Below are 27,060 nucleotides of genomic sequence, written 5' to 3'. Positions count from 1 at the left end.
GGCAGTTTTGCTAAATCCACAACTTGCTCTGGCCGCTAGACACCAGGAGAGCCACTCCCCCAAGACCTTGGACAACTGAGCCCCTTCTGAAGTATGGCCCCATGGGTTTCAATGATGTCATTGGGAGAAGGTGGTTTCAAAAAGCACTCACACCGCCTAATACATTCTCGACAAGAAACACCTTGTGCCTTGAGGCATTCCATGGGGCTGGAAATTGGGGGAGAGAGCTACAAACACCAAGAGCCCATAATTGCATTGGCCGGGAATCGAACCCGGGCCTCCCGCGTGGCAGGCGAGAATTCTACCACTGAACCACCAATGCTCCACGCCGGGCCAGGCGCCACCACCCTCGCTCAGCTGGCCTAGGAGAGTCCAGCTCTCGCCCACGCTTGACTTGGGATTCGCTTGTCGAAATCCATGAGGATGGCCAGCGACAAGAGCAGAGTGGCGCAGCGGAAGCGTGCTGGGCCCATAACCCAGAGGTCGATGGATCGAAACCATCCTCTGCTACGTTGCCTTTTCCTATGCCAATCGATATTTGCTTGCGGGCCCAAAGGCCTTTCTTTCGCACACAAAGAGAAGTTGAACCTGATTCAGGTGATTCAACGAGTCCAAAGCTCTCAGCGTAAGCATGGCACTGGCACCTTTCCCCCTAATGGAATATTGTCTCTTGGCCATGGAAGCCTGGTCGTGCTTTCTTTAATTGATTGCTTTTGTCCAATACTGCCTACGTGACTTTGGCTGAAGCCACAGATGCCACCACAAAAACGTGGCAATGCCTTGGCACATGTTATGAGGAGCACTCCGGCTTCCCATGTTGCTCACGGCGCTCGGTTCCAAGCTTCAACATCAAACACAAAAGCAAGGTGCCTCCCGTGAAACCAGGAAAGCTGCGTTTGGAGAATGCGGGCATCGATCCCGCTACCTCTCGCATGCAAAGCGAGCGCTCTGCCACTTGAGCTAATCCCCCTTTGCTCGAGTGTGTTGCTTGCGCTATGGCTGATCCCTGTCCTCTCCTGGGCTATGTGTAAAATATAGTCAGTTTTGCGAAATCCACAACCTGCTCTGGCCGCTAGACACCAGGAGAGCCACCCGCTTTCCTAGCGTAGAAGGTTTGCACCCCCCTTTTTTTTCCCTCCTACGACCTTTGACAACTGAGCCCCTTCAGAGGTATGGCCCCATGGGTTTCAATGATGTAATTGGGAGAAGGCTGGTTTCAAAAAGCACTCACACCGCCTAGTACATTCTCGACAAGAAACACCTTGTGCCTTGATGCACTCCACGGGGCTGGAAATTGGGGGAGAGCGCTGCAAACACAAAGAGCCCATAATTGCATTGGCCGGGAATCGAACCCGGGCCTCCCGCGTGGCAGGCGAGAATTCTACCACTGAACCACCAATGCTCCACGCCGGGCCACTTGCCACCACCCTCGCTCAGCTGGTCTAGGAGAGTCCAGCTCTCGCCCACGCTTGACTTGGGATTCGCTGGTCGAAAATCAATGGAAACGCCTAGTCGTCTACATTGTGACTTTGCCACATGGACCCACTCCCCGTGGGAATCGCTGGCAAACTACATCCACATGTGGTTGTTGAGGTTGGTCAGCGACAAGAGCAGAGTGGCGCAGCGGAAGCGTGCTGGGCCCATAACCCAGAGGTCGATGGATCGAAACCATCCTCTGCTACGTTGCCTTTTTCTATGCCAATCGATATTTGCTTGCGTGCGGGCCCAAAGGCCTTTCTTTCGCACACAAAGAGAAGTTGAACCTGATTCAGGTGATTCAACGAGTCCAAAGCTCTCAGCGTAAGCATGGCACTGGCACCTTTTGCGCTAATGAAATATTGTCTCTTGGCCATGGAGGCCTGCTCGTGCTTTGTTTACTAGATTGCTTTTGTCCAACACTGCCTACGTGACTTTGGCTGAAGCCACAGTTGCCACCACAAAAACGTGGCAACGCCTTGGCACGCGTTATGAGGAGGACTCCGGCTTCCCATGTTGCTCACGGCGCTCGGTTCCAAGCTTCAACATCAAACACAAAAGCAAGGTGTCTCCTGGCAAATCAGGAAAGCTGCATTTGGAGAATGCGGGCATCGATCCCGCTACCTCTCGCATGCTAAGCGAGCGCTCTACCATTTGAGCTAATCCCCCTTTGCTTGAGGTTGTTGCTTGTGCTATGGCTGATCCCTGTCCTCTCCTGGGCTATGTGTAAACTATAGGCAGTTTTGCTAAATCCACAACTTGCTCTGGCCGCTAGACACCAGGAGAGCCACTCCCCCAAGACCTTGGACAACTGAGCCCCTTCTGAAGTATGGCCCCATGGGTTTCAATGATGTCATTGGGAGAAGGTGGTTTCAAAAAGCACTCACACCGCCTAATACATTCTCGACAAGAAACACCTTGTGCCTTGAGGCATTCCATGGGGCTGGAAATTGGGGGAGAGAGCTACAAACACCAAGAGCCCATAATTGCATTGGCCGGGAATCGAACCCGGGCCTCCCGCGTGGCAGGCGAGAATTCTACCACTGAACCACCAATGCTCCACGCCGGGCCAGGCGCCACCACCCTCGCTCAGCTGGCCTAGGAGAGTCCAGCTCTCGCCCACGCTTGACTTGGGATTCGCTTGTCGAAATCCATGAGGATGGTCAGCGACAAGAGCAGAGTGGCGCAGCGGAAGCGTGCTGGGCCCATAACCCAGAGGTCGATGGATCGAAACCATCCTCTGCTACGTTGCCTTTTCCTATGCCAATCGATATTTGCTTGCGGGCCCAAAGGCCTTTCTTTCGCACACAAAGAGAAGTTGAACCTGATTCAGGTGATTCAACGAGTCCAAAGCTCTCAGCGTAAGCATGGCACTGGCACCTTTCCCCCTAATGGAATATTGTCTCTTGGCCATGGAAGCCTGGTCGTGCTTTCTTTAATTGATTGCTTTTGTCCAATACTGCCTACGTGACTTTGGCTGAAGCCACAGATGCCACCACAAAAACGTGGCAATGCCTTGGCACATGTTATGAGGAGCACTCCGGCTTCCCATGTTGCTCACGGCGCTCGGTTCCAAGCTTCAACATCAAACACAAAAGCAAGGTGCCTCCCGTGAAACCAGGAAAGCTGCGTTTGGAGAATGCGGGCATCGATCCCGCTACCTCTCGCATGCAAAGCGAGCGCTCTGCCACTTGAGCTAATCCCCCTTTGCTCGAGTGTGTTGCTTGCGCTATGGCTGATCCCTGTCCTCTCCTGGGCTATGTGTAAAATATAGTCAGTTTTGCGAAATCCACAACCTGCTCTGGCCGCTAGACACCAGGAGAGCCACCCGCTTTCCTAGCGTAGAAGGTTTGCACCCCCCTTTTTTTTCCCTCCTACGACCTTTGACAACTGAGCCCCTTCAGAGGTATGGCCCCATGGGTTTCAATGATGTAATTGGGAGAAGGCTGGTTTCAAAAAGCACTCACACCGCCTAGTACATTCTCGACAAGAAACACCTTGTGCCTTGATGCACTCCACGGGGCTGGAAATTGGGGGAGAGCGCTGCAAACACAAAGAGCCCATAATTGCATTGGCCGGGAATCGAACCCGGGCCTCCCGCGTGGCAGGCGAGAATTCTACCACTGAACCACCAATGCTCCACGCCGGGCCACGCGCCACCACCCTCGCTCAGCTGGTCTAGGAGAGTCCAGCTCTCGCCCACGCTTGACTTGGGATTCGCTGGTCGAAAATCAATGGAAACGCCTAGTCGTCTACATTGTGACTTTGCCACATGGACCCACTCCCCGTGGGAATCGCTGGCAAACTACATCCACATGTGGTTGTTGAGGTTGGTCAGCGACAAGAGCAGAGTGGCGCAGCGGAAGCGTGCTGGGCCCATAACCCAGAGGTCGATGGATCGAAACCATCCTCTGCTACGTTGCCCTTTCCTATGCCAATCGATATTTGCTTGCGTGCGGGCCCAAAGGCCTTTCTTTCACACACAAAGAGAAGTTGAACCTGATTCAGGTGATTCAACGAGTCCAAAGCTCTCAGCGTAAGCATGGCACTGGCACCTTTTGCGCTAATGAAATATTGTCTCTTGGCCATGGAGGCCTGCTCGTGCTTTGTTTACTAGATTGCTTTTGTCCAACACTGCCTACGTGACTTTGGCTGAAGCCACAGTTGCCACCACAAAAACGTGGCAACGCCTTGGCACGCGTTATGAGGAGGACTCCGGCTTCCCATGTTGCTCACGGCGCTCGGTTCCAAGCTTCAACATCAAACACAAAAGCAAGGTGTCTCCTGGCAAATCAGGAAAGCTGCATTTGGAGAATGCGGGCATCGATCCCGCTACCTCTCGCATGCTAAGCGAGCGCTCTACCATTTGAGCTAATCCCCCTTTGCTTGAGGTTGTTGCTTGTGCTATGGCTGATCCCTGTCCTCTCCTGGGCTATGTGTAAACTATAGGCAGTTTTGCTAAATCCACAACTTGCTCTGGCCGCTAGACACCAGGAGAGCCACTCCCCCAAGACCTTGGACAACTGAGCCCCTTCTGAAGTATGGCCCCATGGGTTTCAATGATGTCATTGGGAGAAGGTGGTTTCAAAAAGCACTCACACCGCCTAATACATTCTCGACAAGAAACACCTTGTGCCTTGAGGCATTCCATGGGGCTGGAAATTGGGGGAGAGAGCTACAAACACCAAGAGCCCATAATTGCATTGGCCGGGAATCGAACCCGGGCCTCCCGCGTGGCAGGCGAGAATTCTACCACTGAACCACCAATGCTCCACGCCGGGCCAGGCGCCACCACCCTCGCTCAGCTGGCCTAGGAGAGTCCAGCTCTCGCCCACGCTTGACTTGGGATTCGCTTGTCGAAATCCATGAGGATGGCCAGCGACAAGAGCAGAGTGGCGCAGCGGAAGCGTGCTGGGCCCATAACCCAGAGGTCGATGGATCGAAACCATCCTCTGCTACGTTGCCTTTTCCTATGCCAATCGATATTTGCTTGCGGGCCCAAAGGCCTTTCTTTCGCACACAAAGAGAAGTTGAACCTGATTCAGGTGATTCAACGAGTCCAAAGCTCTCAGCGTAAGCATGGCACTGGCACCTTTCCCCCTAATGGAATATTGTCTCTTGGCCATGGAAGCCTGGTCGTGCTTTCTTTAATTGATTGCTTTTGTCCAATACTGCCTACGAGACTTTGGCTGAAGCCACAGATGCCACCACAAAAACGTGGCAATGCCTTGGCACATGTTATGAGGAGCACTCCGGCTTCCCATGTTGCTCACGGCGCTCGGTTCCAAGCTTCAACATCAAACACAAAAGCAAGGTGCCTCCCGTGAAACCAGGAAAGCTGCGTTTGGAGAATGCGGGCATCGATCCCGCTACCTCTCGCATGCAAAGCGAGCGCTCTGCCACTTGAGCTAATCCCCCTTTGCTCGAGTGTGTTGCTTGCGCTATGGCTGATCCCTGTCCTCTCCTGGGCTATGTGTAAAATATAGTCAGTTTTGCGAAATCCACAACCTGCTCTGGCCGCTAGACACCAGGAGAGCCACCCGCTTTCCTAGCGTAGAAGGTTTGCACCCCCCTTTTTTTTCCCTCCTACGACCTTTGACAACTGAGCCCCTTCAGAGGTATGGCCCCATGGGTTTCAATGATGTAATTGGGAGAAGGCTGGTTTCAAAAAGCACTCACACCGCCTAGTACATTCTCGACAAGAAACACCTTGTGCCTTGATGCACTCCACGGGGCTGGAAATTGGGGGAGAGCGCTGCAAACACAAAGAGCCCATAATTGCATTGGCCGGGAATCGAACCCGGGCCTCCCGCGTGGCAGGCGAGAATTCTACCACTGAACCACCAATGCTCCACGCCGGGCCACTTGCCACCACCCTCGCTCAGCTGGTCTAGGAGAGTCCAGCTCTCGCCCACGCTTGACTTGGGATTCGCTGGTCGAAAATCAATGGAAACGCCTAGTCGTCTACATTGTGACTTTGCCACATGGACCCACTCCCCGTGGGAATCGCTGGCAAACTACATCCACATGTGGTTGTTGAGGTTGGTCAGCGACAAGAGCAGAGTGGCGCAGCGGAAGCGTGCTGGGCCCATAACCCAGAGGTCGATGGATCGAAACCATCCTCTGCTACGTTGCCCTTTCCTATGCCAATCGATATTTGCTTGCGTGCGGGCCCAAAGGCCTTTCTTTCGCACACAAAGAGAAGTTGAACCTGATTCAGGTGATTCAACGAGTCCAAAGCTCTCAGCGTAAGCATGGCACTGGCACCTTTTGCGCTAATGAAATATTGTCTCTTGGCCATGGAGGCCTGCTCGTGCTTTGTTTACTAGATTGCTTTTGTCCAACACTGCCTACGTGACTTTGGCTGAAGCCACAGTTGCCACCACAAAAACGTGGCAACGCCTTGGCACGCGTTATGAGGAGGACTCCGGCTTCCCATGTTGCTCACGGCGCTCGGTTCCAAGCTTCAACATCAAACACAAAAGCAAGGTGTCTCCTGGCAAATCAGGAAAGCTGCATTTGGAGAATGCGGGCATCGATCCCGCTACCTCTCGCATGCTAAGCGAGCGCTCTACCATTTGAGCTAATCCCCCTTTGCTTGAGGTTGTTGCTTGTGCTATGGCTGATCCCTGTCCTCTCCTGGGCTATGTGTAAACTATAGGCAGTTTTGCTAAATCCACAACTTGCTCTGGCCGCTAGACACCAGGAGAGCCACTCCCCCAAGACCTTGGACAACTGAGCCCCTTCTGAAGTATGGCCCCATGGGTTTCAATGATGTCATTGGGAGAAGGTGGTTTCAAAAAGCACTCACACCGCCTAATACATTCTCGACAAGAAACACCTTGTGCCTTGAGGCATTCCATGGGGCTGGAAATTGGGGGAGAGAGCTACAAACACCAAGAGCCCATAATTGCATTGGCCGGGAATCGAACCCGGGCCTCCCGCGTGGCAGGCGAGAATTCTACCACTGAACCACCAATGCTCCACGCCGGGCCAGGCGCCACCACCCTCGCTCAGCTGGCCTAGGAGAGTCCAGCTCTCGCCCACGCTTGACTTGGGATTCGCTTGTCGAAATCCATGAGGATGGCCAGCGACAAGAGCAGAGTGGCGCAGCGGAAGCGTGCTGGGCCCATAACCCAGAGGTCGATGGATCGAAACCATCCTCTGCTACGTTGCCTTTTCCTATGCCAATCGATATTTGCTTGCGGGCCCAAAGGCCTTTCTTTCGCACACAAAGAGAAGTTGAACCTGATTCAGGTGATTCAACGAGTCCAAAGCTCTCAGCGTAAGCATGGCACTGGCACCTTTCCCCCTAATGGAATATTGTCTCTTGGCCATGGAAGCCTGGTCGTGCTTTCTTTAATTGATTGCTTTTGTCCAATACTGCCTACGTGACTTTGGCTGAAGCCACAGATGCCACCACAAAAACGTGGCAATGCCTTGGCACATGTTATGAGGAGCACTCCGGCTTCCCATGTTGCTCACGGCGCTCGGTTCCAAGCTTCAACATCAAACACAAAAGCAAGGTGCCTCCCGTGAAACCAGGAAAGCTGCGTTTGGAGAATGCGGGCATCGATCCCGCTACCTCTCGCATGCAAAGCGAGCGCTCTGCCACTTGAGCTAATCCCCCTTTGCTCGAGTGTGTTGCTTGCGCTATGGCTGATCCCTGTCCTCTCCTGGGCTATGTGTAAAATATAGTCAGTTTTGCGAAATCCACAACCTGCTCTGGCCGCTAGACACCAGGAGAGCCACCCGCTTTCCTAGCGTAGAAGGTTTGCACCCCCCTTTTTTTTCCCTCCTACGACCTTTGACAACTGAGCCCCTTCAGAGGTATGGCCCCATGGGTTTCAATGATGTAATTGGGAGAAGGCTGGTTTCAAAAAGCACTCACACCGCCTAGTACATTCTCGACAAGAAACACCTTGTGCCTTGATGCACTCCACGGGGCTGGAAATTGGGGGAGAGCGCTGCAAACACAAAGAGCCCATAATTGCATTGGCCGGGAATCGAACCCGGGCCTCCCGCGTGGCAGGCGAGAATTCTACCACTGAACCACCAATGCTCCACGCCGGGCCACGCGCCACCACCCTCGCTCAGCTGGTCTAGGAGAGTCCAGCTCTCGCCCACGCTTGACTTGGGATTCGCTGGTCGAAAATCAATGGAAACGCCTAGTCGTCTACATTGTGACTTTGCCACATGGACCCACTCCCCGTGGGAATCGCTGGCAAACTACATCCACATGTGGTTGTTGAGGTTGGTCAGCGACAAGAGCAGAGTGGCGCAGCGGAAGCGTGCTGGGCCCATAACCCAGAGGTCGATGGATCGAAACCATCCTCTGCTACGTTGCCCTTTCCTATGCCAATCGATATTTGCTTGCGTGCGGGCCCAAAGGCCTTTCTTTCGCACACAAAGAGAAGTTGAACCTGATTCAGGTGATTCAACGAGTCCAAAGCTCTCAGCGTAAGCATGGCACTGGCACCTTTTGCACTAATGAAATATTGTCTCTTGGCCATGGAGGCCTGCTCGTGCTTTGTTTACTAGATTGCTTTTGTCCAACACTGCCTACGTGACTTTGGCTGAAGCCACAGTTGCCACCACAAAAACGTGGCAACGCCTTGGCACGCGTTATGAGGAGGACTCCGGCTTCCCATGTTGCTCACGGCGCTCGGTTCCAAGCTTCAACATCAAACACAAAAGCAAGGTGTCTCCTGGCAAATCAGGAAAGCTGCATTTGGAGAATGCGGGCATCGATCCCGCTACCTCTCGCATGCTAAGCGAGCGCTCTACCATTTGAGCTAATCCCCCTTTGCTTGAGGTTGTTGCTTGTGCTATGGCTGATCCCTGTCCTCTCCTGGGCTATGTGTAAACTATAGGCAGTTTTGCTAAATCCACAACTTGCTCTGGCCGCTAGACACCAGGAGAGCCACTCCCCCAAGACCTTGGACAACTGAGCCCCTTCTGAAGTATGGCCCCATGGGTTTCAATGATGTCATTGGGAGAAGGTGGTTTCAAAAAGCACTCACACCGCCTAATACATTCTCGACAAGAAACACCTTGTGCCTTGAGGCATTCCATGGGGCTGGAAATTGGGGGAGAGAGCTACAAACACCAAGAGCCCATAATTGCATTGGCCGGGAATCGAACCCAGGCCTCCCGCGTGGCAGGCGAGAATTCTACCACTGAACCACCAATGCTCCACGCCGGGCCAGGCGCCACCACCCTCGCTCAGCTGGCCTAGGAGAGTCCAGCTCTCGCCCACGCTTGACTTGGGATTCGCTTGTCGAAATCCATGAGGATGGCCAGCGACAAGAGCAGAGTGGCGCAGCGGAAGCGTGCTGGGCCCATAACCCAGAGGTCGATGGATCGAAACCATCCTCTGCTACGTTGCCTTTTCCTATGCCAATCGATATTTGCTTGCGGGCCCAAAGGCCTTTCTTTCGCACACAAAGAGAAGTTGAACCTGATTCAGGTGATTCAACGAGTCCAAAGCTCTCAGCGTAAGCATGGCACTGGCACCTTTCCCCCTAATGGAATATTGTCTCTTGGCCATGGAAGCCTGGTCGTGCTTTCTTTAATTGATTGCTTTTGTCCAATACTGCCTACGTGACTTTGGCTGAAGCCACAGATGCCACCACAAAAACGTGGCAATGCCTTGGCACATGTTATGAGGAGCACTCCGGCTTCCCATGTTGCTCACGGCGCTCGGTTCCAAGCTTCAACATCAAACACAAAAGCAAGGTGCCTCCCGTGAAACCAGGAAAGCTGCGTTTGGAGAATGCGGGCATCGATCCCGCTACCTCTCGCATGCAAAGCGAGCGCTCTGCCACTTGAGCTAATCCCCCTTTGCTCGAGTGTGTTGCTTGCGCTATGGCTGATCCCTGTCCTCTCCTGGGCTATGTGTAAAATATAGTCAGTTTTGCGAAATCCACAACCTGCTCTGGCCGCTAGACACCAGGAGAGCCACCCGCTTTCCTAGCGTAGAAGGTTTGCACCCCCCTTTTTTTTCCCTCCTACGACCTTTGACAACTGAGCCCCTTCAGAGGTATGGCCCCATGGGTTTCAATGATGTAATTGGGAGAAGGCTGGTTTCAAAAAGCACTCACACCGCCTAGTACATTCTCGACAAGAAACACCTTGTGCCTTGATGCACTCCACGGGGCTGGAAATTGGGGGAGAGCGCTGCAAACACAAAGAGCCCATAATTGCATTGGCCGGGAATCGAACCCGGGCCTCCCGCGTGGCAGGCGAGAATTCTACCACTGAACCACCAATGCTCCACGCCGGGCCACTTGCCACCACCCTCGCTCAGCTGGTCTAGGAGAGTCCAGCTCTCGCCCACGCTTGACTTGGGATTCGCTGGTCGAAAATCAATGGAAACGCCTAGTCGTCTACATTGTGACTTTGCCACATGGACCCACTCCCCGTGGGAATCGCTGGCAAACTACATCCACATGTGGTTGTTGAGGTTGGTCAGCGACAAGAGCAGAGTGGCGCAGCGGAAGCGTGCTGGGCCCATAACCCAGAGGTCGATGGATCGAAACCATCCTCTGCTACGTTGCCTTTTTCTATGCCAATCGATATTTGCTTGCGTGCGGGCCCAAAGGCCTTTCTTTCGCACACAAAGAGAAGTTGAACCTGATTCAGGTGATTCAACGAGTCCAAAGCTCTCAGCGTAAGCATGGCACTGGCACCTTTTGCGCTAATGAAATATTGTCTCTTGGCCATGGAGGCCTGCTCGTGCTTTGTTTACTAGATTGCTTTTGTCCAACACTGCCTACGTGACTTTGGCTGAAGCCACAGTTGCCACCACAAAAACGTGGCAACGCCTTGGCACGCGTTATGAGGAGGACTCCGGCTTCCCATGTTGCTCACGGCGCTCGGTTCCAAGCTTCAACATCAAACACAAAAGCAAGGTGTCTCCTGGCAAATCAGGAAAGCTGCATTTGGAGAATGCGGGCATCGATCCCGCTACCTCTCGCATGCTAAGCGAGCGCTCTACCATTTGAGCTAATCCCCCTTTGCTTGAGGTTGTTGCTTGTGCTATGGCTGATCCCTGTCCTCTCCTGGGCTATGTGTAAACTATAGGCAGTTTTGCTAAATCCACAACTTGCTCTGGCCGCTAGACACCAGGAGAGCCACTCCCCCAAGACCTTGGACAACTGAGCCCCTTCTGAAGTATGGCCCCATGGGTTTCAATGATGTCATTGGGAGAAGGTGGTTTCAAAAAGCACTCACACCGCCTAATACATTCTCGACAAGAAACACCTTGTGCCTTGAGGCATTCCATGGGGCTGGAAATTGGGGGAGAGAGCTACAAACACCAAGAGCCCATAATTGCATTGGCCGGGAATCGAACCCGGGCCTCCCGCGTGGCAGGCGAGAATTCTACCACTGAACCACCAATGCTCCACGCCGGGCCAGGCGCCACCACCCTCGCTCAGCTGGCCTAGGAGAGTCCAGCTCTCGCCCACGCTTGACTTGGGATTCGCTTGTCGAAATCCATGAGGATGGTCAGCGACAAGAGCAGAGTGGCGCAGCGGAAGCGTGCTGGGCCCATAACCCAGAGGTCGATGGATCGAAACCATCCTCTGCTACGTTGCCTTTTCCTATGCCAATCGATATTTGCTTGCGGGCCCAAAGGCCTTTCTTTCGCACACAAAGAGAAGTTGAACCTGATTCAGGTGATTCAACGAGTCCAAAGCTCTCAGCGTAAGCATGGCACTGGCACCTTTCCCCCTAATGGAATATTGTCTCTTGGCCATGGAAGCCTGGTCGTGCTTTCTTTAATTGATTGCTTTTGTCCAATACTGCCTACGTGACTTTGGCTGAAGCCACAGATGCCACCACAAAAACGTGGCAATGCCTTGGCACATGTTATGAGGAGCACTCCGGCTTCCCATGTTGCTCACGGCGCTCGGTTCCAAGCTTCAACATCAAACACAAAAGCAAGGTGCCTCCCGTGAAACCAGGAAAGCTGCGTTTGGAGAATGCGGGCATCGATCCCGCTACCTCTCGCATGCAAAGCGAGCGCTCTGCCACTTGAGCTAATCCCCCTTTGCTCGAGTGTGTTGCTTGCGCTATGGCTGATCCCTGTCCTCTCCTGGGCTATGTGTAAAATATAGTCAGTTTTGCGAAATCCACAACCTGCTCTGGCCGCTAGACACCAGGAGAGCCACCCGCTTTCCTAGCGTAGAAGGTTTGCACCCCCCTTTTTTTTCCCTCCTACGACCTTTGACAACTGAGCCCCTTCAGAGGTATGGCCCCATGGGTTTCAATGATGTAATTGGGAGAAGGCTGGTTTCAAAAAGCACTCACACCGCCTAGTACATTCTCGACAAGAAACACCTTGTGCCTTGATGCACTCCACGGGGCTGGAAATTGGGGGAGAGCGCTGCAAACACAAAGAGCCCATAATTGCATTGGCCGGGAATCGAACCCGGGCCTCCCGCGTGGCAGGCGAGAATTCTACCACTGAACCACCAATGCTCCACGCCGGGCCACTTGCCACCACCCTCGCTCAGCTGGTCTAGGAGAGTCCAGCTCTCGCCCACGCTTGACTTGGGATTCGCTGGTCGAAAATCAATGGAAACGCCTAGTCGTCTACATTGTGACTTTGCCACATGGACCCACTCCCCGTGGGAATCGCTGGCAAACTACATCCACATGTGGTTGTTGAGGTTGGTCAGCGACAAGAGCAGAGTGGCGCAGCGGAAGCGTGCTGGGCCCATAACCCAGAGGTCGATGGATCGAAACCATCCTCTGCTACGTTGCCCTTTCCTATGCCAATCGATATTTGCTTGCGTGCGGGCCCAAAGGCCTTTCTTTCGCACACAAAGAGAAGTTGAACCTGATTCAGGTGATTCAACGAGTCCAAAGCTCTCAGCGTAAGCATGGCACTGGCACCTTTTGCGCTAATGAAATATTGTCTCTTGGCCATGGAGGCCTGCTCGTGCTTTGTTTACTAGATTGCTTTTGTCCAACACTGCCTACGTGACTTTGGCTGAAGCCACAGTTGCCACCACAAAAACGTGGCAACGCCTTGGCACGCGTTATGAGGAGGACTCCGGCTTCCCATGTTGCTCACGGCGCTCGGTTCCAAGCTTCAACATCAAACACAAAAGCAAGGTGTCTCCTGGCAAATCAGGAAAGCTGCATTTGGAGAATGCGGGCATCGATCCCGCTACCTCTCGCATGCTAAGCGAGCGCTCTACCATTTGAGCTAATCCCCCTTTGCTTGAGGTTGTTGCTTGTGCTATGGCTGATCCCTGTCCTCTCCTGGGCTATGTGTAAACTATAGGCAGTTTTGCTAAATCCACAACTTGCTCTGGCCGCTAGACACCAGGAGAGCCACTCCCCCAAGACCTTGGACAACTGAGCCCCTTCTGAAGTATGGCCCCATGGGTTTCAATGATGTCATTGGGAGAAGGTGGTTTCAAAAAGCACTCACACCGCCTAATACATTCTCGACAAGAAACACCTTGTGCCTTGAGGCATTCCATGGGGCTGGAAATTGGGGGAGAGAGCTACAAACACCAAGAGCCCATAATTGCATTGGCCGGGAATCGAACCCGGGCCTCCCGCGTGGCAGGCGAGAATTCTACCACTGAACCACCAATGCTCCACGCCGGGCCAGGCGCCACCACCCTCGCTCAGCTGGCCTAGGAGAGTCCAGCTCTCGCCCACGCTTGACTTGGGATTCGCTTGTCGAAATCCATGAGGATGGCCAGCGACAAGAGCAGAGTGGCGCAGCGGAAGCGTGCTGGGCCCATAACCCAGAGGTCGATGGATCGAAACCATCCTCTGCTACGTTGCCTTTTCCTATGCCAATCGATATTTGCTTGCGGGCCCAAAGGCCTTTCTTTCGCACACAAAGAGAAGTTGAACCTGATTCAGGTGATTCAACGAGTCCAAAGCTCTCAGCGTAAGCATGGCACTGGCACCTTTCCCCCTAATGGAATATTGTCTCTTGGCCATGGAAGCCTGGTCGTGCTTTCTTTAATTGATTGCTTTTGTCCAATACTGCCTACGTGACTTTGGCTGAAGCCACAGATGCCACCACAAAAACGTGGCAATGCCTTGGCACATGTTATGAGGAGCACTCCGGCTTCCCATGTTGCTCACGGCGCTCGGTTCCAAGCTTCAACATCAAACACAAAAGCAAGGTGCCTCCCGTGAAACCAGGAAAGCTGCGTTTGGAGAATGCGGGCATCGATCCCGCTACCTCTCGCATGCAAAGCGAGCGCTCTGCCACTTGAGCTAATCCCCCTTTGCTCGAGTGTGTTGCTTGCGCTATGGCTGATCCCTGTCCTCTCCTGGGCTATGTGTAAAATATAGTCAGTTTTGCGAAATCCACAACCTGCTCTGGCCGCTAGACACCAGGAGAGCCACCCGCTTTCCTAGCGTAGAAGGTTTGCACCCCCCTTTTTTTTCCCTCCTACGACCTTTGACAACTGAGCCCCTTCAGAGGTATGGCCCCATGGGTTTCAATGATGTAATTGGGAGAAGGCTGGTTTCAAAAAGCACTCACACCGCCTAGTACATTCTCGACAAGAAACACCTTGTGCCTTGATGCACTCCACGGGGCTGGAAATTGGGGGAGAGCGCTGCAAACACAAAGAGCCCATAATTGCATTGGCCGGGAATCGAACCCGGGCCTCCCGCGTGGCAGGCGAGAATTCTACCACTGAACCACCAATGCTCCACGCCGGGCCACTTGCCACCACCCTCGCTCAGCTGGTCTAGGAGAGTCCAGCTCTCGCCCACGCTTGACTTGGGATTCGCTGGTCGAAAATCAATGGAAACGCCTAGTCGTCTACATTGTGACTTTGCCACATGGACCCACTCCCCGTGGGAATCGCTGGCAAACTACATCCACATGTGGTTGTTGAGGTTGGTCAGCGACAAGAGCAGAGTGGCGCAGCGGAAGCGTGCTGGGCCCATAACCCAGAGGTCGATGGATCGAAACCATCCTCTGCTACGTTGCCCTTTCCTATGCCAATCGATATTTGCTTGCGTGCGGGCCCAAAGGCCTTTCTTTCGCACACAAAGAGAAGTTGAACCTGATTCAGGTGATTCAACGAGTCCAAAGCTCTCAGCGTAAGCATGGCACTGGCACCTTTTGCACTAATGAAATATTGTCTCTTGGCCATGGAGGCCTGCTCGTGCTTTGTTTACTAGATTGCTTTTGTCCAACACTGCCTACGTGACTTTGGCTGAAGCCACAGTTGCCACCACAAAAACGTGGCAACGCCTTGGCACGCGTTATGAGGAGGACTCCGGCTTCCCATGTTGCTCACGGCGCTCGGTTCCAAGCTTCAACATCAAACACAAAAGCAAGGTGTCTCCTGGCAAATCAGGAAAGCTGCATTTGGAGAATGCGGGCATCGATCCCGCTACCTCTCGCATGCTAAGCGAGCGCTCTACCATTTGAGCTAATCCCCCTTTGCTTGAGGTTGTTGCTTGTGCTATGGCTGATCCCTGTCCTCTCCTGGGCTATGTGTAAACTATAGGCAGTTTTGCTAAATCCACAACTTGCTCTGGCCGCTAGACACCAGGAGAGCCACTCCCCCAAGACCTTGGACAACTGAGCCCCTTCTGAAGTATGGCCCCATGGGTTTCAATGATGTCATTGGGAGAAGGTGGTTTCAAAAAGCACTCACACCGCCTAATACATTCTCGACAAGAAACACCTTGTGCCTTGAGGCATTCCATGGGGCTGGAAATTGGGGGAGAGAGCTACAAACACCAAGAGCCCATAATTGCATTGGCCGGGAATCGAACCCGGGCCTCCCGCGTGGCAGGCGAGAATTCTACCACTGAACCACCAATGCTCCACGCCGGGCCAGGCGCCACCACCCTCGCTCAGCTGGCCTAGGAGAGTCCAGCTCTCGCCCACGCTTGACTTGGGATTCGCTTGTCGAAATCCATGAGGATGGCCAGCGACAAGAGCAGAGTGGCGCAGCGGAAGCGTGCTGGGCCCATAACCCAGAGGTCGATGGATCGAAACCATCCTCTGCTACGTTGCCTTTTCCTATGCCAATCGATATTTGCTTGCGGGCCCAAAGGCCTTTCTTTCGCACACAAAGAGAAGTTGAACCTGATTCAGGTGATTCAACGAGTCCAAAGCTCTCAGCGTAAGCATGGCACTGGCACCTTTCCCCCTAATGGAATATTGTCTCTTGGCCATGGAAGCCTGGTCGTGCTTTCTTTAATTGATTGCTTTTGTCCAATACTGCCTACGTGACTTTGGCTGAAGCCACAGATGCCACCACAAAAACGTGGCAATGCCTTGGCACATGTTATGAGGAGCACTCCGGCTTCCCATGTTGCTCACGGCGCTCGGTTCCAAGCTTCAACATCAAACACAAAAGCAAGGTGCCTCCCGTGAAACCAGGAAAGCTGCGTTTGGAGAATGCGGGCATCGATCCCGCTACCTCTCGCATGCAAAGCGAGCGCTCTGCCACTTGAGCTAATCCCCCTTTGCTCGAGTGTGTTGCTTGCGCTATGGCTGATCCCTGTCCTCTCCTGGGCTATGTGTAAAATATAGTCAGTTTTGCGAAATCCACAACCTGCTCTGGCCGCTAGACACCAGGAGAGCCACCCGCTTTCCTAGCGTAGAAGGTTTGCACCCCCCTTTTTTTTCCCTCCTACGACCTTTGACAACTGAGCCCCTTCAGAGGTATGGCCCCATGGGTTTCAATGATGTAATTGGGAGAAGGCTGGTTTCAAAAAGCACTCACACCGCCTAGTACATTCTCGACAAGAAACACCTTGTGCCTTGATGCACTCCACGGGGCTGGAAATTGGGGGAGAGCGCTGCAAACACAAAGAGCCCATAATTGCATTGGCCGGGAATCGAACCCGGGCCTCCCGCGTGGCAGGCGAGAATTCTACCACTGAACCACCAATGCTCCACGCCGGGCCACTTGCCACCACCCTCGCTCAGCTGGTCTAGGAGAGTCCAGCTCTCGCCCACGCTTGACTTGGGATTCGCTGGTCGAAAATCAATGGAAACGCCTAGTCGTCTACATTGTGACTTTGCCACATGGACCCACTCCCCGTGGGAATCGCTGGCAAACTACATCCACATGTGGTTGTTGAGGTTGGTCAGCGACAAGAGCAGAGTGGCGCAGCGGAAGCGTGCTGGGCCCATAACCCAGAGGTCGATGGATCGAAACCATCCTCTGCTACGTTGCCTTTTTCTATGCCAATCGATATTTGCTTGCGTGCGGGCCCAAAGGCCTTTCTTTCGCACACAAAGAGAAGTTGAACCTGATTCAGGTGATTCAACGAGTCCAAAGCTCTCAGCGTAAGCATGGCACTGGCACCTTTTGCGCTAATGAAATATTGTCTCTTGGCCATGGAGGCCTGCTCGTGCTTTGTTTACTAGATTGCTTTTGTCCAACACTGCCTACGTGACTTTGGCTGAAGCCACAGTTGCCACCACAAAAACGTGGCAACGCCTTGGCACGCGTTATGAGGAGGACTCCGGCTTCCCATGTTGCTCACGGCGCTCGGTTCCAAGCTTCAACATCAAACACAAAAGCAAGGTGTCTCCTGGCAAATCAGGAAAGCTGCATTTGGAGAATGCGGGCATCGATCCCGCTACCTCTCGCATGCTAAGCGAGCGCTCTACCATTTGAGCTAATCCCCCTTTGCTTGAGGTTGTTGCTTGTGCTATGGCTGATCCCTGTCCTCTCCTGGGCTATGTGTAAACTATAGGCAGTTTTGCTAAATCCACAACTTGCTCTGGCCGCTAGACACCAGGAGAGCCACTCCCCCAAGACCTTGGACAACTGAGCCCCTTCTGAAGTATGGCCCCATGGGTTTCAATGATGTCATTGGGAGAAGGTGGTTTCAAAAAGCACTCACACCGCCTAATACATTCTCGACAAGAAACACCTTGTGCCTTGAGGCATTCCATGGGGCTGGAAATTGGGGGAGAGAGCTACAAACACCAAGAGCCCATAATTGCATTGGCCGGGAATCGAACCCGGGCCTCCCGCGTGGCAGGCGAGAATTCTACCACTGAACCACCAATGCTCCACGCCGGGCCAGGCGCCACCACCCTCGCTCAGCTGGCCTAGGAGAGTCCAGCTCTCGCCCACGCTTGACTTGGGATTCGCTTGTCGAAATCCATGAGGATGGTCAGCGACAAGAGCAGAGTGGCGCAGCGGAAGCGTGCTGGGCCCATAACCCAGAGGTCGATGGATCGAAACCATCCTCTGCTACGTTGCCTTTTCCTATGCCAATCGATATTTGCTTGCGGGCCCAAAGGCCTTTCTTTCGCACACAAAGAGAAGTTGAACCTGATTCAGGTGATTCAACGAGTCCAAAGCTCTCAGCGTAAGCATGGCACTGGCACCTTTCCCCCTAATGGAATATTGTCTCTTGGCCATGGAAGCCTGGTCGTGCTTTCTTTAATTGATTGCTTTTGTCCAATACTGCCTACGTGACTTTGGCTGAAGCCACAGATGCCACCACAAAAACGTGGCAATGCCTTGGCACATGTTATGAGGAGCACTCCGGCTTCCCATGTTGCTCACGGCGCTCGGTTCCAAGCTTCAACATCAAACACAAAAGCAAGGTGCCTCCCGTGAAACCAGGAAAGCTGCGTTTGGAGAATGCGGGCATCGATCCCGCTACCTCTCGCATGCAAAGCGAGCGCTCTGCCACTTGAGCTAATCCCCTTTGCTCGAGTGTGTTGCTTGCGCTATGGCTGATCCCTGTCCTCTCCTGGGCTATGTGTAAAATATAGTCAGTTTTGCGAAATCCACAACCTGCTCTGGCCGCTAGACACCAGGAGAGCCACCCGCTTTCCTAGCGTAGAAGGTTTGCACCCCCCTTTTTTTTCCCTCCTACGACCTTTGACAACTGAGCCCCTTCAGAGGTATGGCCCCATGGGTTTCAATGATGTAATTGGGAGAAGGCTGGTTTCAAAAAGCACTCACACCGCCTAGTACATTCTCGACAAGAAACACCTTGTGCCTTGATGCACTCCACGGGGCTGGAAATTGGGGGAGAGCGCTGCAAACACAAAGAGCCCATAATTGCATTGGCCGGGAATCGAACCCGGGCCTCCCGCGTGGCAGGCGAGAATTCTACCACTGAACCACCAATGCTCCACGCCGGGCCAGGCGCCACCACCCTCGCTCAGCTGGTCTAGGAGAGTCCAGCTCTCGCCCACGCTTGACTTGGGATTCGCTGGTCGAAAATCAATGGAAACGCCTAGTCGTCTACATTGTGACTTTGCCACATGGACCCACTCCCCGTGGGAATCGCTGGCAAACTACATCCACATGTGGTTGTTGAGGTTGGTCAGCGACAAGAGCAGAGTGGCGCAGCGGAAGCGTGCTGGGCCCATAACCCAGAGGTCGATGGATCGAAACCATCCTCTGCTACGTTGCCCTTTCCTATGCCAATCGATATTTGCTTGCGTGCGGGCCCAAAGGCCTTTCTTTCGCACACAAAGAGAAGTTGAACCTGATTCAGGTGATTCAACGAGTCCAAAGCTCTCAGCGTAAGCATGGCACTGGCACCTTTTGCGCTAATGAAATATTGTCTCTTGGCCATGGAGGCCTGCTCGTGCTTTGTTTACTAGATTGCTTTTGTCCAACACTGCCTACGTGACTTTGGCTGAAGCCACAGTTGCCACCACAAAAACGTGGCAACGCCTTGGCACGCGTTATGAGGAGGACTCCGGCTTCCCATGTTGCTCACGGCGCTCGGTTCCAAGCTTCAACATCAAACACAAAAGCAAGGTGTCTCCTGGCAAATCAGGAAAGCTGCATTTGGAGAATGCGGGCATCGATCCCGCTACCTCTCGCATGCTAAGCGAGCGCTCTACCATTTGAGCTAATCCCCCTTTGCTTGAGGTTGTTGCTTGTGCTATGGCTGATCCCTGTCCTCTCCTGGGCTATGTGTAAACTATAGGCAGTTTTGCTAAATCCACAACTTGCTCTGGCCGCTAGACACCAGGAGAGCCACTCCCCCAAGACCTTGGACAACTGAGCCCCTTCTGAAGTATGGCCCCATGGGTTTCAATGATGTCATTGGGAGAAGGTGGTTTCAAAAAGCACTCACACCGCCTAATACATTCTCGACAAGAAACACCTTGTGCCTTGAGGCATTCCATGGGGCTGGAAATTGGGGGAGAGAGCTACAAACACCAAGAGCCCATAATTGCATTGGCCGGGAATCGAACCCGGGCCTCCCGCGTGGCAGGCGAGAATTCTACCACTGAACCACCAATGCTCCACGCCGGGCCAGGCGCCACCACCCTCGCTCAGCTGGCCTAGGAGAGTCCAGCTCTCGCCCACGCTTGACTTGGGATTCGCTTGTCGAAATCCATGAGGATGGCCAGCGACAAGAGCAGAGTGGCGCAGCGGAAGCGTGCTGGGCCCATAACCCAGAGGTCGATGGATCGAAACCATCCTCTGCTACGTTGCCTTTTCCTATGCCAATCGATATTTGCTTGCGGGCCCAAAGGCCTTTCTTTCGCACACAAAGAGAAGTTGAACCTGATTCAGGTGATTCAACGAGTCCAAAGCTCTCAGCGTAAGCATGGCACTGGCACCTTTCCCCCTAATGGAATATTGTCTCTTGGCCATGGAAGCCTGGTCGTGCTTTCTTTAATTGATTGCTTTTGTCCAATACTGCCTACGTGACTTTGGCTGAAGCCACAGATGCCACCACAAAAACGTGGCAATGCCTTGGCACATGTTATGAGGAGCACTCCGGCTTCCCATGTTGCTCACGGCGCTCGGTTCCAAGCTTCAACATCAAACACAAAAGCAAGGTGCCTCCCGTGAAACCAGGAAAGCTGCGTTTGGAGAATGCGGGCATCGATCCCGCTACCTCTCGCATGCAAAGCGAGCGCTCTGCCACTTGAGCTAATCCCCCTTTGCTCGAGTGTGTTGCTTGCGCTATGGCTGATCCCTGTCCTCTCCTGGGCTATGTGTAAAATATAGTCAGTTTTGCGAAATCCACAACCTGCTCTGGCCGCTAGACACCAGGAGAGCCACCCGCTTTCCTAGCGTAGAAGGTTTGCACCCCCCTTTTTTTTCCCTCCTACGACCTTTGACAACTGAGCCCCTTCAGAGGTATGGCCCCATGGGTTTCAATGATGTAATTGGGAGAAGGCTGGTTTCAAAAAGCACTCACACCGCCTAGTACATTCTCGACAAGAAACACCTTGTGCCTTGATGCACTCCACGGGGCTGGAAATTGGGGGAGAGCGCTGCAAACACAAAGAGCCCATAATTGCATTGGCCGGGAATCGAACCCGGGCCTCCCGCGTGGCAGGCGAGAATTCTACCACTGAACCACCAATGCTCCACGCCGGGCCACTTGCCACCACCCTCGCTCAGCTGGTCTAGGAGAGTCCAGCTCTCGCCCACGCTTGACTTGGGATTCGCTGGTCGAAAATCAATGGAAACGCCTAGTCGTCTACATTGTGACTTTGCCACATGGACCCACTCCCCGTGGGAATCGCTGGCAAACTACATCCACATGTGGTTGTTGAGGTTGGTCAGCGACAAGAGCAGAGTGGCGCAGCGGAAGCGTGCTGGGCCCATAACCCAGAGGTCGATGGATCGAAACCATCCTCTGCTACGTTGCCTTTTTCTATGCCAATCGATATTTGCTTGCGTGCGGGCCCAAAGGCCTTTCTTTCGCACACAAAGAGAAGTTGAACCTGATTCAGGTGATTCAACGAGTCCAAAGCTCTCAGCGTAAGCATGGCACTGGCACCTTTTGCGCTAATGAAATATTGTCTCTTGGCCATGGAGGCCTGCTCGTGCTTTGTTTACTAGATTGCTTTTGTCCAACACTGCCTACGTGACTTTGGCTGAAGCCACAGTTGCCACCACAAAAACGTGGCAACGCCTTGGCACGCGTTATGAGGAGGACTCCGGCTTCCCATGTTGCTCACGGCGCTCGGTTCCAAGCTTCAACATCAAACACAAAAGCAAGGTGTCTCCTGGCAAATCAGGAAAGCTGCATTTGGAGAATGCGGGCATCGATCCCGCTACCTCTCGCATGCTAAGCGAGCGCTCTACCATTTGAGCTAATCCCCCTTTGCTTGAGGTTGTTGCTTGTGCTATGGCTGATCCCTGTCCTCTCCTGGGCTATGTGTAAACTATAGGCAGTTTTGCTAAATCCACAACTTGCTCTGGCCGCTAGACACCAGGAGAGCCACTCCCCCAAGACCTTGGACAACTGAGCCCCTTCTGAAGTATGGCCCCATGGGTTTCAATGATGTCATTGGGAGAAGGTGGTTTCAAAAAGCACTCACACCGCCTAATACATTCTCGACAAGAAACACCTTGTGCCTTGAGGCATTCCATGGGGCTGGAAATTGGGGGAGAGAGCTACAAACACCAAGAGCCCATAATTGCATTGGCCGGGAATCGAACCCGGGCCTCCCGCGTGGCAGGCGAGAATTCTACCACTGAACCACCAATGCTCCACGCCGGGCCAGGCGCCACCACCCTCGCTCAGCTGGCCTAGGAGAGTCCAGCTCTCGCCCACGCTTGACTTGGGATTCGCTTGTCGAAATCCATGAGGATGGTCAGCGACAAGAGCAGAGTGGCGCAGCGGAAGCGTGCTGGGCCCATAACCCAGAGGTCGATGGATCGAAACCATCCTCTGCTACGTTGCCTTTTCCTATGCCAATCGATATTTGCTTGCGGGCCCAAAGGCCTTTCTTTCGCACACAAAGAGAAGTTGAACCTGATTCAGGTGATTCAACGAGTCCAAAGCTCTCAGCGTAAGCATGGCACTGGCACCTTTCCCCCTAATGGAATATTGTCTCTTGGCCATGGAAGCCTGGTCGTGCTTTCTTTAATTGATTGCTTTTGTCCAATACTGCCTACGTGACTTTGGCTGAAGCCACAGATGCCACCACAAAAACGTGGCAATGCCTTGGCACATGTTATGAGGAGCACTCCGGCTTCCCATGTTGCTCACGGCGCTCGGTTCCAAGCTTCAACATCAAACACAAAAGCAAGGTGCCTCCCGTGAAACCAGGAAAGCTGCGTTTGGAGAATGCGGGCATCGATCCCGCTACCTCTCGCATGCAAAGCGAGCGCTCTGCCACTTGAGCTAATCCCCCTTTGCTCGAGTGTGTTGCTTGCGCTATGGCTGATCCCTGTCCTCTCCTGGGCTATGTGTAAAATATAGTCAGTTTTGCGAAATCCACAACCTGCTCTGGCCGCTAGACACCAGGAGAGCCACCCGCTTTCCTAGCGTAGAAGGTTTGCACCCCCCTTTTTTTTCCCTCCTACGACCTTTGACAACTGAGCCCCTTCAGAGGTATGGCCCCATGGGTTTCAATGATGTAATTGGGAGAAGGCTGGTTTCAAAAAGCACTCACACCGCCTAGTACATTCTCGACAAGAAACACCTTGTGCCTTGATGCACTCCACGGGGCTGGAAATTGGGGGAGAGCGCTGCAAACACAAAGAGCCCATAATTGCATTGGCCGGGAATCGAACCCGGGCCTCCCGCGTGGCAGGCGAGAATTCTACCACTGAACCACCAATGCTCCACGCCGGGCCAGGCGCCACCACCCTCGCTCAGCTGGTCTAGGAGAGTCCAGCTCTCGCCCACGCTTGACTTGGGATTCGCTGGTCGAAAATCAATGGAAACGCCTAGTCGTCTACATTGTGACTTTGCCACATGGACCCACTCCCCGTGGGAATCGCTGGCAAACTACATCCACATGTGGTTGTTGAGGTTGGTCAGCGACAAGAGCAGAGTGGCGCAGCGGAAGCGTGCTGGGCCCATAACCCAGAGGTCGATGGATCGAAACCATCCTCTGCTACGTTGCCCTTTCCTATGCCAATCGATATTTGCTTGCGTGCGGGCCCAAAGGCCTTTCTTTCGCACACAAAGAGAAGTTGAACCTGATTCAGGTGATTCAACGAGTCCAAAGCTCTCAGCGTAAGCATGGCACTGGCACCTTTTGCGCTAATGAAATATTGTCTCTTGGCCATGGAGGCCTGCTCGTGCTTTGTTTACTAGATTGCTTTTGTCCAACACTGCCTACGTGACTTTGGCTGAAGCCACAGTTGCCACCACAAAAACGTGGCAACGCCTTGGCACGCGTTATGAGGAGGACTCCGGCTTCCCATGTTGCTCACGGCGCTCGGTTCCAAGCTTCAACATCAAACACAAAAGCAAGGTGTCTCCTGGCAAATCAGGAAAGCTGCATTTGGAGAATGCGGGCATCGATCCCGCTACCTCTCGCATGCTAAGCGAGCGCTCTACCATTTGAGCTAATCCCCCTTTGCTTGAGGTTGTTGCTTGTGCTATGGCTGATCCCTGTCCTCTCCTGGGCTATGTGTAAACTATAGGCAGTTTTGCTAAATCCACAACTTGCTCTGGCCGCTAGACACCAGGAGAGCCACTCCCCCAAGACCTTGGACAACTGAGCCCCTTCTGAAGTATGGCCCCATGGGTTTCAATGATGTCATTGGGAGAAGGTGGTTTCAAAAAGCACTCACACCGCCTAATACATTCTCGACAAGAAACACCTTGTGCCTTGAGGCATTCCATGGGGCTGGAAATTGGGGGAGAGAGCTACAAACACCAAGAGCCCATAATTGCATTGGCCGGGAATCGAACCCGGGCCTCCCGCGTGGCAGGCGAGAATTCTACCACTGAACCACCAATGCTCCACGCCGGGCCAGGCGCCACCACCCTCGCTCAGCTGGCCTAGGAGAGTCCAGCTCTCGCCCACGCTTGACTTGGGATTCGCTTGTCGAAATCCATGAGGATGGCCAGCGACAAGAGCAGAGTGGCGCAGCGGAAGCGTGCTGGGCCCATAACCCAGAGGTCGATGGATCGAAACCATCCTCTGCTACGTTGCCTTTTCCTATGCCAATCGATATTTGCTTGCGGGCCCAAAGGCCTTTCTTTCGCACACAAAGAGAAGTTGAACCTGATTCAGGTGATTCAACGAGTCCAAAGCTCTCAGCGTAAGCATGGCACTGGCACCTTTCCCCCTAATGGAATATTGTCTCTTGGCCATGGAAGCCTGGTCGTGCTTTCTTTAATTGATTGCTTTTGTCCAATACTGCCTACGAGACTTTGGCTGAAGCCACAGATGCCACCACAAAAACGTGGCAATGCCTTGGCACATGTTATGAGGAGCACTCCGGCTTCCCATGTTGCTCACGGCGCTCGGTTCCAAGCTTCAACATCAAACACAAAAGCAAGGTGCCTCCCGTGAAACCAGGAAAGCTGCGTTTGGAGAATGCGGGCATCGATCCCGCTACCTCTCGCATGCAAAGCGAGCGCTCTGCCACTTGAGCTAATCCCCCTTTGCTCGAGTGTGTTGCTTGCGCTATGGCTGATCCCTGTCCTCTCCTGGGCTATGTGTAAAATATAGTCAGTTTTGCGAAATCCACAACCTGCTCTGGCCGCTAGACACCAGGAGAGCCACCCGCTTTCCTAGCGTAGAAGGTTTGCACCCCCCTTTTTTTTCCCTCCTACGACCTTTGACAACTGAGCCCCTTCAGAGGTATGGCCCCATGGGTTTCAATGATGTAATTGGGAGAAGGCTGGTTTCAAAAAGCACTCACACCGCCTAGTACATTCTCGACAAGAAACACCTTGTGCCTTGATGCACTCCACGGGGCTGGAAATTGGGGGAGAGCGCTGCAAACACAAAGAGCCCATAATTGCATTGGCCGGGAATCGAACCCGGGCCTCCCGCGTGGCAGGCGAGAATTCTACCACTGAACCACCAATGCTCCACGCCGGGCCACTTGCCACCACCCTCGCTCAGCTGGTCTAGGAGAGTCCAGCTCTCGCCCACGCTTGACTTGGGATTCGCTGGTCGAAAATCAATGGAAACGCCTAGTCGTCTACATTGTGACTTTGCCACATGGACCCACTCCCCGTGGGAATCGCTGGCAAACTACATCCACATGTGGTTGTTGAGGTTGGTCAGCGACAAGAGCAGAGTGGCGCAGCGGAAGCGTGCTGGGCCCATAACCCAGAGGTCGATGGATCGAAACCATCCTCTGCTACGTTGCCCTTTCCTATGCCAATCGATATTTGCTTGCGTGCGGGCCCAAAGGCCTTTCTTTCGCACACAAAGAGAAGTTGAACCTGATTCAGGTGATTCAACGAGTCCAAAGCTCTCAGCGTAAGCATGGCACTGGCACCTTTTGCGCTAATGAAATATTGTCTCTTGGCCATGGAGGCCTGCTCGTGCTTTGTTTACTAGATTGCTTTTGTCCAACACTGCCTACGTGACTTTGGCTGAAGCCACAGTTGCCACCACAAAAACGTGGCAACGCCTTGGCACGCGTTATGAGGAGGACTCCGGCTTCCCATGTTGCTCACGGCGCTCGGTTCCAAGCTTCAACATCAAACACAAAAGCAAGGTGTCTCCTGGCAAATCAGGAAAGCTGCATTTGGAGAATGCGGGCATCGATCCCGCTACCTCTCGCATGCTAAGCGAGCGCTCTACCATTTGAGCTAATCCCCCTTTGCTTGAGGTTGTTGCTTGTGCTATGGCTGATCCCTGTCCTCTCCTGGGCTATGTGTAAACTATAGGCAGTTTTGCTAAATCCACAACTTGCTCTGGCCGCTAGACACCAGGAGAGCCACTCCCCCAAGACCTTGGACAACTGAGCCCCTTCTGAAGTATGGCCCCATGGGTTTCAATGATGTCATTGGGAGAAGGTGGTTTCAAAAAGCACTCACACCGCCTAATACATTCTCGACAAGAAACACCTTGTGCCTTGAGGCATTCCATGGGGCTGGAAATTGGGGGAGAGAGCTACAAACACCAAGAGCCCATAATTGCATTGGCCGGGAATCGAACCCGGGCCTCCCGCGTGGCAGGCGAGAATTCTACCACTGAACCACCAATGCTCCACGCCGGGCCAGGCGCCACCACCCTCGCTCAGCTGGCCTAGGAGAGTCCAGCTCTCGCCCACGCTTGACTTGGGATTCGCTTGTCGAAATCCATGAGGATGGCCAGCGACAAGAGCAGAGTGGCGCAGCGGAAGCGTGCTGGGCCCATAACCCAGAGGTCGATGGATCGAAACCATCCTCTGCTACGTTGCC

At 53.5% G+C, this 27,060-nt stretch overlaps 47 non-coding genes across 47 annotated transcripts; all 47 read right to left on the bottom strand.

The window, feature by feature from the left end:
- Positions 1–251: 251 nt before the first annotated feature.
- On the bottom strand, positions 252–322 carry TRNAG-GCC (transfer RNA glycine (anticodon GCC)). The gene has a single exon. It is a non-coding gene; the product is annotated as a tRNA-Gly (tRNA).
- Positions 323–897: 575 nt separating this feature from the next.
- On the bottom strand, positions 898–970 carry TRNAA-UGC (transfer RNA alanine (anticodon UGC)). The gene has a single exon. It is a non-coding gene; the product is annotated as a tRNA-Ala (tRNA).
- A 361-nt stretch (positions 971–1,331) lies between these two features.
- Positions 1,332–1,402, bottom strand: TRNAG-GCC (transfer RNA glycine (anticodon GCC)). Its single transcript has one exon. It is a non-coding gene; the product is annotated as a tRNA-Gly (tRNA).
- A 670-nt stretch (positions 1,403–2,072) lies between these two features.
- On the bottom strand, positions 2,073–2,145 carry TRNAA-AGC (transfer RNA alanine (anticodon AGC)). Its single transcript has one exon. It is a non-coding gene; the product is annotated as a tRNA-Ala (tRNA).
- A 318-nt stretch (positions 2,146–2,463) lies between these two features.
- TRNAG-GCC (transfer RNA glycine (anticodon GCC)) lies at positions 2,464–2,534 on the bottom strand. Its single transcript has one exon. It is a non-coding gene; the product is annotated as a tRNA-Gly (tRNA).
- Positions 2,535–3,109: 575 nt separating this feature from the next.
- On the bottom strand, positions 3,110–3,182 carry TRNAA-UGC (transfer RNA alanine (anticodon UGC)). The gene has a single exon. It is a non-coding gene; the product is annotated as a tRNA-Ala (tRNA).
- Positions 3,183–3,543: 361 nt separating this feature from the next.
- On the bottom strand, positions 3,544–3,614 carry TRNAG-GCC (transfer RNA glycine (anticodon GCC)). Its single transcript has one exon. It is a non-coding gene; the product is annotated as a tRNA-Gly (tRNA).
- A 670-nt stretch (positions 3,615–4,284) lies between these two features.
- On the bottom strand, positions 4,285–4,357 carry TRNAA-AGC (transfer RNA alanine (anticodon AGC)). The gene has a single exon. It is a non-coding gene; the product is annotated as a tRNA-Ala (tRNA).
- A 318-nt stretch (positions 4,358–4,675) lies between these two features.
- TRNAG-GCC (transfer RNA glycine (anticodon GCC)) lies at positions 4,676–4,746 on the bottom strand. The gene has a single exon. It is a non-coding gene; the product is annotated as a tRNA-Gly (tRNA).
- Positions 4,747–5,321: 575 nt separating this feature from the next.
- TRNAA-UGC (transfer RNA alanine (anticodon UGC)) lies at positions 5,322–5,394 on the bottom strand. The gene has a single exon. It is a non-coding gene; the product is annotated as a tRNA-Ala (tRNA).
- Positions 5,395–5,755: 361 nt separating this feature from the next.
- TRNAG-GCC (transfer RNA glycine (anticodon GCC)) lies at positions 5,756–5,826 on the bottom strand. The gene has a single exon. It is a non-coding gene; the product is annotated as a tRNA-Gly (tRNA).
- Positions 5,827–6,496: 670 nt separating this feature from the next.
- Positions 6,497–6,569, bottom strand: TRNAA-AGC (transfer RNA alanine (anticodon AGC)). Its single transcript has one exon. It is a non-coding gene; the product is annotated as a tRNA-Ala (tRNA).
- A 318-nt stretch (positions 6,570–6,887) lies between these two features.
- TRNAG-GCC (transfer RNA glycine (anticodon GCC)) lies at positions 6,888–6,958 on the bottom strand. Its single transcript has one exon. It is a non-coding gene; the product is annotated as a tRNA-Gly (tRNA).
- Positions 6,959–7,533: 575 nt separating this feature from the next.
- Positions 7,534–7,606, bottom strand: TRNAA-UGC (transfer RNA alanine (anticodon UGC)). The gene has a single exon. It is a non-coding gene; the product is annotated as a tRNA-Ala (tRNA).
- A 361-nt stretch (positions 7,607–7,967) lies between these two features.
- On the bottom strand, positions 7,968–8,038 carry TRNAG-GCC (transfer RNA glycine (anticodon GCC)). The gene has a single exon. It is a non-coding gene; the product is annotated as a tRNA-Gly (tRNA).
- Positions 8,039–8,708: 670 nt separating this feature from the next.
- TRNAA-AGC (transfer RNA alanine (anticodon AGC)) lies at positions 8,709–8,781 on the bottom strand. The gene has a single exon. It is a non-coding gene; the product is annotated as a tRNA-Ala (tRNA).
- Positions 8,782–9,745: 964 nt separating this feature from the next.
- Positions 9,746–9,818, bottom strand: TRNAA-UGC (transfer RNA alanine (anticodon UGC)). Its single transcript has one exon. It is a non-coding gene; the product is annotated as a tRNA-Ala (tRNA).
- Positions 9,819–10,179: 361 nt separating this feature from the next.
- On the bottom strand, positions 10,180–10,250 carry TRNAG-GCC (transfer RNA glycine (anticodon GCC)). Its single transcript has one exon. It is a non-coding gene; the product is annotated as a tRNA-Gly (tRNA).
- A 670-nt stretch (positions 10,251–10,920) lies between these two features.
- Positions 10,921–10,993, bottom strand: TRNAA-AGC (transfer RNA alanine (anticodon AGC)). The gene has a single exon. It is a non-coding gene; the product is annotated as a tRNA-Ala (tRNA).
- A 318-nt stretch (positions 10,994–11,311) lies between these two features.
- On the bottom strand, positions 11,312–11,382 carry TRNAG-GCC (transfer RNA glycine (anticodon GCC)). The gene has a single exon. It is a non-coding gene; the product is annotated as a tRNA-Gly (tRNA).
- A 575-nt stretch (positions 11,383–11,957) lies between these two features.
- TRNAA-UGC (transfer RNA alanine (anticodon UGC)) lies at positions 11,958–12,030 on the bottom strand. The gene has a single exon. It is a non-coding gene; the product is annotated as a tRNA-Ala (tRNA).
- Positions 12,031–12,391: 361 nt separating this feature from the next.
- TRNAG-GCC (transfer RNA glycine (anticodon GCC)) lies at positions 12,392–12,462 on the bottom strand. Its single transcript has one exon. It is a non-coding gene; the product is annotated as a tRNA-Gly (tRNA).
- A 670-nt stretch (positions 12,463–13,132) lies between these two features.
- TRNAA-AGC (transfer RNA alanine (anticodon AGC)) lies at positions 13,133–13,205 on the bottom strand. Its single transcript has one exon. It is a non-coding gene; the product is annotated as a tRNA-Ala (tRNA).
- Positions 13,206–13,523: 318 nt separating this feature from the next.
- TRNAG-GCC (transfer RNA glycine (anticodon GCC)) lies at positions 13,524–13,594 on the bottom strand. The gene has a single exon. It is a non-coding gene; the product is annotated as a tRNA-Gly (tRNA).
- Positions 13,595–14,169: 575 nt separating this feature from the next.
- On the bottom strand, positions 14,170–14,242 carry TRNAA-UGC (transfer RNA alanine (anticodon UGC)). Its single transcript has one exon. It is a non-coding gene; the product is annotated as a tRNA-Ala (tRNA).
- Positions 14,243–14,603: 361 nt separating this feature from the next.
- On the bottom strand, positions 14,604–14,674 carry TRNAG-GCC (transfer RNA glycine (anticodon GCC)). Its single transcript has one exon. It is a non-coding gene; the product is annotated as a tRNA-Gly (tRNA).
- A 670-nt stretch (positions 14,675–15,344) lies between these two features.
- Positions 15,345–15,417, bottom strand: TRNAA-AGC (transfer RNA alanine (anticodon AGC)). Its single transcript has one exon. It is a non-coding gene; the product is annotated as a tRNA-Ala (tRNA).
- A 318-nt stretch (positions 15,418–15,735) lies between these two features.
- On the bottom strand, positions 15,736–15,806 carry TRNAG-GCC (transfer RNA glycine (anticodon GCC)). The gene has a single exon. It is a non-coding gene; the product is annotated as a tRNA-Gly (tRNA).
- Positions 15,807–16,381: 575 nt separating this feature from the next.
- On the bottom strand, positions 16,382–16,454 carry TRNAA-UGC (transfer RNA alanine (anticodon UGC)). Its single transcript has one exon. It is a non-coding gene; the product is annotated as a tRNA-Ala (tRNA).
- A 361-nt stretch (positions 16,455–16,815) lies between these two features.
- TRNAG-GCC (transfer RNA glycine (anticodon GCC)) lies at positions 16,816–16,886 on the bottom strand. The gene has a single exon. It is a non-coding gene; the product is annotated as a tRNA-Gly (tRNA).
- A 670-nt stretch (positions 16,887–17,556) lies between these two features.
- On the bottom strand, positions 17,557–17,629 carry TRNAA-AGC (transfer RNA alanine (anticodon AGC)). Its single transcript has one exon. It is a non-coding gene; the product is annotated as a tRNA-Ala (tRNA).
- A 318-nt stretch (positions 17,630–17,947) lies between these two features.
- Positions 17,948–18,018, bottom strand: TRNAG-GCC (transfer RNA glycine (anticodon GCC)). Its single transcript has one exon. It is a non-coding gene; the product is annotated as a tRNA-Gly (tRNA).
- A 1,008-nt stretch (positions 18,019–19,026) lies between these two features.
- TRNAG-GCC (transfer RNA glycine (anticodon GCC)) lies at positions 19,027–19,097 on the bottom strand. Its single transcript has one exon. It is a non-coding gene; the product is annotated as a tRNA-Gly (tRNA).
- A 670-nt stretch (positions 19,098–19,767) lies between these two features.
- On the bottom strand, positions 19,768–19,840 carry TRNAA-AGC (transfer RNA alanine (anticodon AGC)). Its single transcript has one exon. It is a non-coding gene; the product is annotated as a tRNA-Ala (tRNA).
- A 318-nt stretch (positions 19,841–20,158) lies between these two features.
- TRNAG-GCC (transfer RNA glycine (anticodon GCC)) lies at positions 20,159–20,229 on the bottom strand. Its single transcript has one exon. It is a non-coding gene; the product is annotated as a tRNA-Gly (tRNA).
- Positions 20,230–20,804: 575 nt separating this feature from the next.
- On the bottom strand, positions 20,805–20,877 carry TRNAA-UGC (transfer RNA alanine (anticodon UGC)). The gene has a single exon. It is a non-coding gene; the product is annotated as a tRNA-Ala (tRNA).
- Positions 20,878–21,238: 361 nt separating this feature from the next.
- Positions 21,239–21,309, bottom strand: TRNAG-GCC (transfer RNA glycine (anticodon GCC)). The gene has a single exon. It is a non-coding gene; the product is annotated as a tRNA-Gly (tRNA).
- A 670-nt stretch (positions 21,310–21,979) lies between these two features.
- Positions 21,980–22,052, bottom strand: TRNAA-AGC (transfer RNA alanine (anticodon AGC)). Its single transcript has one exon. It is a non-coding gene; the product is annotated as a tRNA-Ala (tRNA).
- A 318-nt stretch (positions 22,053–22,370) lies between these two features.
- On the bottom strand, positions 22,371–22,441 carry TRNAG-GCC (transfer RNA glycine (anticodon GCC)). Its single transcript has one exon. It is a non-coding gene; the product is annotated as a tRNA-Gly (tRNA).
- A 575-nt stretch (positions 22,442–23,016) lies between these two features.
- On the bottom strand, positions 23,017–23,089 carry TRNAA-UGC (transfer RNA alanine (anticodon UGC)). The gene has a single exon. It is a non-coding gene; the product is annotated as a tRNA-Ala (tRNA).
- A 361-nt stretch (positions 23,090–23,450) lies between these two features.
- On the bottom strand, positions 23,451–23,521 carry TRNAG-GCC (transfer RNA glycine (anticodon GCC)). The gene has a single exon. It is a non-coding gene; the product is annotated as a tRNA-Gly (tRNA).
- A 670-nt stretch (positions 23,522–24,191) lies between these two features.
- TRNAA-AGC (transfer RNA alanine (anticodon AGC)) lies at positions 24,192–24,264 on the bottom strand. The gene has a single exon. It is a non-coding gene; the product is annotated as a tRNA-Ala (tRNA).
- A 318-nt stretch (positions 24,265–24,582) lies between these two features.
- Positions 24,583–24,653, bottom strand: TRNAG-GCC (transfer RNA glycine (anticodon GCC)). The gene has a single exon. It is a non-coding gene; the product is annotated as a tRNA-Gly (tRNA).
- Positions 24,654–25,228: 575 nt separating this feature from the next.
- Positions 25,229–25,301, bottom strand: TRNAA-UGC (transfer RNA alanine (anticodon UGC)). The gene has a single exon. It is a non-coding gene; the product is annotated as a tRNA-Ala (tRNA).
- Positions 25,302–25,662: 361 nt separating this feature from the next.
- TRNAG-GCC (transfer RNA glycine (anticodon GCC)) lies at positions 25,663–25,733 on the bottom strand. Its single transcript has one exon. It is a non-coding gene; the product is annotated as a tRNA-Gly (tRNA).
- Positions 25,734–26,403: 670 nt separating this feature from the next.
- TRNAA-AGC (transfer RNA alanine (anticodon AGC)) lies at positions 26,404–26,476 on the bottom strand. Its single transcript has one exon. It is a non-coding gene; the product is annotated as a tRNA-Ala (tRNA).
- A 318-nt stretch (positions 26,477–26,794) lies between these two features.
- Positions 26,795–26,865, bottom strand: TRNAG-GCC (transfer RNA glycine (anticodon GCC)). Its single transcript has one exon. It is a non-coding gene; the product is annotated as a tRNA-Gly (tRNA).
- Between the last annotated feature and the right edge of the window lie 195 nt (positions 26,866–27,060).

This window comes from Lithobates pipiens, unplaced genomic scaffold (assembly GCF_037356315.1).
Source record: "Lithobates pipiens isolate NorthernLeopardFrog02 unplaced genomic scaffold, aLitPip1_a1.2 Scaffold_18, whole genome shotgun sequence".
In the NCBI taxonomy this organism is placed as follows: Eukaryota; Metazoa; Chordata; class Amphibia; order Anura; family Ranidae; genus Lithobates; species Lithobates pipiens.
Note: the sequence above shows the minus strand (reverse complement) of the source record. Positions and strands in the feature narration are given on the sequence as shown.